This window comes from Lagenorhynchus albirostris, chromosome 19, assembly GCF_949774975.1.
Source record: "Lagenorhynchus albirostris chromosome 19, mLagAlb1.1, whole genome shotgun sequence".
NCBI classification, from domain to species: domain Eukaryota; kingdom Metazoa; phylum Chordata; class Mammalia; order Artiodactyla; family Delphinidae; genus Lagenorhynchus; species Lagenorhynchus albirostris.
In genome coordinates this window covers 42,299,375-42,305,015 of record NC_083113.1, presented here as the reverse complement: position 1 = coordinate 42,305,015, position 5,641 = coordinate 42,299,375, and the positions used below count along the sequence as shown (strand labels likewise).

The 5,641-nt window shown below is 42.0% G+C and overlaps 1 protein-coding gene across 3 annotated transcripts in view; it reads right to left on the bottom strand.

Moving 5' to 3' along the window:
- Window positions 1-5,641, bottom strand: part of NFATC3 (nuclear factor of activated T cells 3) — a 133,700-nt gene that overhangs the window by 2,893 nt on the left and 125,166 nt on the right. The window lies entirely within an intron of this gene.

Below are 5,641 nucleotides of genomic sequence, written 5' to 3'. Positions count from 1 at the left end.
CTGAAAAACAAGAAAGGGAAGAGTGATTAGTGACCTCTGTGTGACTGACCATATGATGCTCAATGCCAAGCACTATTTCAAAGACATTTTTTCCCTTTCCATTGCTTTCTATAAAGATAAAGGCAGTGCTTGAAGTCTGCTCTTGAACTGGATGGCAACATCACTCCAAAAGTTGTTCCAGACCCCCCCCCCTCTACCTTTCAGTTCAATTTTGTTTGGGAAGGGGAATGGCTGAAGGAAATGGTAAACGTTCTTACCCTCACTCTAAAGGCTCTTGCTCTAGCAGAGAATAGGATACTTTTGAAATGTGTTCACCTTAATCTAACTTTTCCTTAATTTCATCCTTTTAGGAGGGTTTTCCCTTTCTGATTCCTGCATACACCTGTATATAAAGTAAATGAAAATAAGTGCTTTGATGAGAGTAAACCACTGAGATTTGGGGGTTATTTTGTTACCCTATGCTAATGCAAACATCCTTTATCATGTGGGGGCATTTGTATTATTTCTGATCCTTTCAGAACAGGCTCTTGATTTTGTTGGTTTCTATGATGTGCCAAGCACCTCAGGAAGCACCACAGTCTTCTGTGAGGTCCAGTGCAAAGAGTTTTAATCTTAAGGAACCAAAATAGACGGGAACACCCCAAATAAGAAACTTTAGTTCTCTCACCATGAGAACTCTTTGCTTTGAAATGAAAATTCTTTGCTTTATCAACTAAAGATTCTATTCTAATTCCACTCCTAGGCATATACTCAAGAGAACTGAAAACATATATCCATATAAAAACTTGTACTCAAATGTTCATACCAGCATTATTCATAATAGCTCCAAAGTGGAAATAACCCAAACGTCTACCATTAATGAATGAATAAACAAAATGTGGTCTATTCCACAAAATGAAATATTATTCAGTCTTAAAAAAAGAATGAAGTTCTAATACATGCTACAACATGGATGAACCTTGAAAACATGCTAAGTGAAAGAAGCCAAACACAAAACATCATATATTGTTTGATTCCATTTATATAAAATGGCCAGAACTGACAGAAAATAAATAGATGGTTGCCAGGAGTAATGGGAAGGAAGGAATGGGGAGTGACTGCTCAGGGGTATGGGGTTTCTATCTGGAGTAATGAAAATGTGTAAAAATTAGATACTGATGATGATTGCACAACTCTATGAATATATTAAAAAACCAATGAACTGTGTATTTTCAAGGATGAATTTTATAGTAATGAATTATATCTCAATACAGCTGTTATAAACAAAAATAGACCAAGACAAAAAAAAAATCTCTATAATTAGCATTTGAAGTGATCATAGAGCAAAGGAGACACTAATGATTGTTTAAGAAATCTTCAAGGACTTCTCTGGTGCTGCAGCTGTTAAGAATCCGCCTGCCAATGCAGGGGACACAGGTTCAAGTCCTGGTCCGGGAAGATCCCACATGCCGCGGAGCAACTAAGCCTGTGTGCCACAACGACTGAGCCTGCGCTCTAGAGCCCGCGAGCCACAACTACAGAGCCCATGTGCCACAACTACTGAAGCCCGCGTGCCTAAAGCCCGTGCTCCGCAACAAAAGAAGCCACCACAATGAGAAGCCCATGCACTGCAACAAAGAGTAGCCCCCACTTGCCGTAACTAGAGAGAAAGCACACGTGCAGCAACGGAGACCCAACGCAGCCAAAAAAAAGAAAAAAAGAAAAGATTAAAAAAAGGAAAAGAGGACTTCCCTGGTGGCACAGTGGTTAAGAATCTGCATGCCTATGCAGGGGACACAGGTTCGGGCCCTGGTCCGGGAAGATCCCACACGCCGCGGAGCAACTAAGCCTGTGTCCCACAACTACTGAGCCTACACTCTAGAGCCCACGTGCCACAACTACTGAGCCTGTGTGCCACAACTACTGAAGCCCACGTGCCTAGAGCCTATGCTCCGCAACAAGAGAAGCCACCACAGTGAGAAGCCTGTCCACCGCAACAAAGAGTAGCCCCCACTCGCCACAACTAGATAAAGCCTGTGCAGCAACGAAGACCCAGCGCAGCCAAAAATAAATAAATAAATTTAAAAAAAAGAAAAGAAATGGCTTCAAACCCCTTTAAAAAAATCTTCAAATATTAACATCTAATCTTTTTTTTTTAAATTAATTAGTTAATTTTTTGGGCTGTGTTGGGTCTTCACTTCTGTGCGAGGGCTTTCTCTAGTTGCGGCGAGCGGGGGCCACTCTTCATCGCGGTGTGCGGGCCTCTCACCGTCGCGGCCTCTCTTGTCGCGGAGCACAGGCTCCAGACGCGCAGGCTCAGTAGCTGTAGCTCACGGGCCCAGTTGCTCCGCGGCATGTGGGATCTTCCTGGACCAGGGCTCGAACCCGTGTCCCCTGAACTGGCAGGCAGAATCTCAACCACTGCGCCACCAGGGAAGCCCCCCATCTAATCTTTTTATTGTTTAGGTAGTTAAGAAAAAAATTCTTCAAACTCATATACTCATCATGGCTATAAGGAGAACGGAACTAACATTCGCTCCACAAATATTTATTGGGTATCCATGGGTTAACTTTACAATCGAAATTTATATCTTATTTCAGTTAAATCTTCACATTATTTTAAGATCACTATTACCCCACTTTACATATCAGTTAACAGAGGCTTTGCCAGTTCACACAATTTTCTTAGTAAATGGTAGAATCAGTTTCAAAACACCTGTTCAACTTCTTGAAGGCCAAAAGATTAGAAGAGCATGGAAATCATTTAGACAAAGATAATGCAAAGGACCTGGACAAATGTGGTGATCACAGTGAGTGTGGTGATGGTAAGAAGAGGGAAAGAGGAAAGGATTGATTCGCCACTACCACCAACGTTTTAAGTCTAGGAAGAATAGTACTGTCACTACTGGAAATAAGCTGAGGAGGAATATAGAGGAGGAAGGTGGTAGGTTAGGTCTGGAATTGGATTTGGAAATTAGAACATCCAAATGGAAAAATCCTATGGGTAAGGGACTACACTCAATGGTCAGAGCAAGAAGAGATGTATGTACCTTCTTACTAGAGACCTGGAAGTATGGGAGCAGTTTCATAGTTCCACTGAGGAGCAAAAGGCTGAAGAAAAAGTGGGAGTAGCCTTGTGATCTGATAAGAAAATAGGACCTGGGAGAGCAAATATGTAAGCAAAGGAATGGCCTGGAAATTAGGTTTAGCTTGAATACAGGCTCTGCCACTAATTCCATGTGTGTCCTTGGACAAATAACTTCATATATCTAAGACTCCCATTTCCTTAGCTATACAATGATGGTGTTAAACTAATAAGGTCTCTTTAACTGTAGAAGTCTGTGATTTGTCATCAGACAAATTTTCAAGTGGCAGTACTCAGAAGGGCAAAGAAGTGAAGGATAAAAATTTGGCTTGGGCTTCCCTGGTGGCGCAGTGGTTGGGAGTCCGCCTGCCGATACAGGGGGCGCGGGTTCGTGCCCCAGTCCAGGAGGATCCCGCATGCCGCGGAGCGGCTGGGCCCGTAAGCCATGGCCGCTGGGCCTGCGCGTCCGGAGCCTGTGCTCCGCAACGGGAGAGGCCGCAGCAGTGAGAGGCCCGCGTACCGCAAAAAAAAAAAAAAAAATTTTTTTTAAAAAGTGAGGCAAAGAAGTAGGAGTAGAAGCTAAAGGAATCTAACTACAAAAGGATGAAGATTAAGCAGTGTTGGCTAGCTCTAATAATCACTAATTGAGATCAATTTTTGAAGGTCATTGGTACAGACTTATGAAGGTCTTTGTCAGATAGAGGATGCTTTTCAAGTAAATTTTCCAGGCTAGGATTTATTGACCATTCATGATGGTTTGCAAAGAAGGATAGAATTAATCTAAACTGACTCCTGACTGCTAGAAATAACTCACTGAGATAGTTTCTATGTAAATGAAAACTTATGGGGATACTCTGCATAACAATACATTTTCTCTTCAGTTTCCTCATAAGTATAATGGAGATTTTTAAAAAACCTCTTATATAGTAAATAAAGGGACATAAATAGACAAGGCAGCCTTTGGCACCTCTGTCATAACAAGGGAGCAGTGTTTTCAGTGTAGATTCTATGTGTGGGTCTATGGGGTAGTCTCCTGCTAAGAAAGAGCACAAGGATGGCCCGTGATCTCTGTGCATGGCCTCTAACACTACTCATCGCATTAGATTATCAGTAGGCATCAGTATTACCTGTCTCTTGAATAGCCTGTGAACTCCTGAAGGACAAGGACTTTACTACCGAGGAAACATCAATTTCTAATGACTGAATAAATGGATCATAATCCAGTACAATTACTTGGAAGCTATTTGGAATAGTACCCTGAAAGTTCATTAGGTGGTGGGGTTGGAAAGGGACCAGAGAATGTTATTAAGACTAACACAAGGCATCTGATTTTGATTTTGGCAGTGTCTATTTTAAACAGGTCTCACAGCAGCAGTGGCAAAAAGCCAAATATAGAATCAAGTACCCAGCTCACATTCAAGTCATCTTTCCTGTCGCTTAATCCTTCCAAAGACGGTAACTTCAGAGATGTTCCAGGCTGCCATTAAACACACCTTTTTCAAATCTTGTCTCATTGTTCAAGTTTTAAAACAAGATGATTAAAAATGGTGCTTTATCATCATCGAAAACCATGTGATATATTTTTTTCCTGTGTCTTTATGAGGAAGTCAATGCTTACATTTTCTTGAGGATGAGGGTCTATAACAAACACTATCCACTCACTGACCAAGTACACTTTGATGATAAGGATAAACACATCATTTTCTGAAGAAGTCGGGTGGTGACCTTTATAGCAAAAGCCTGATCGAAGGTATGTTATCTCTGTTCCCCCTTACCAAAGTTCTGCTGTTCTTTTGCCTAGTGTGCGTAACCTCACTTAGTTAAACCAACCTGCAAGGTTCCTGACAGTTCAGGATTTTAAGACTAGGATAAAGCTAAGAAGATTTTCCACAAAGAAGCACTCAAGCCGACTATACTCAAATATACTTTAACATATAATAATCAGAGAGTAGATTTAAGTTCCAAAAGGGCAAGGAACTTGTCTATCTTGTTCTCCATTGACTCCTTAGTGCTTGGTAAATATTCAGTGCTGATTAAAATTATGTGCCAATTGAATCTTTAATGTAATATGGGACTTGGCAAAACAACAACAAAAATTATGCTCAAATAATAGCTACTGAATACGAATTTTAGGCCAGGGAGTCAGAACTGTAACAAAGCAGTCCCTTCACCATCCTTTAGCAATAACTTGAGCACAGTGTGGTATCCAAGCCCACTGCTCTCCTTTGCCCCCTCACTTCACACTTAGCCTGGGGGCTCTGGGCTCTGGCTCCCACCTCTGGGTTCCTAAGATAGCCTTCTAATGTGACTGGCCAAACTTTGTCAACTTGAGCAAATTAAAATTATTACTGGTAAGCAAATCTATAATGTAATTTACATGTAAATCATTAGCAATCTTGATAAATACAGTACTAATTTCTTTTTTTTGCGGTACGCGGGCCTCTCACTGTTGTGGCCTCTCCCGTTGCGGAGCACAAGCTCCAGACACGCAGGCTCAGCGGCCATGGCTCACGGGCCCAGCCGCTCCGCGGCATGTGGGATCCTCCCGGACCGGGGCACGAACCTGTGTCCCCTGCA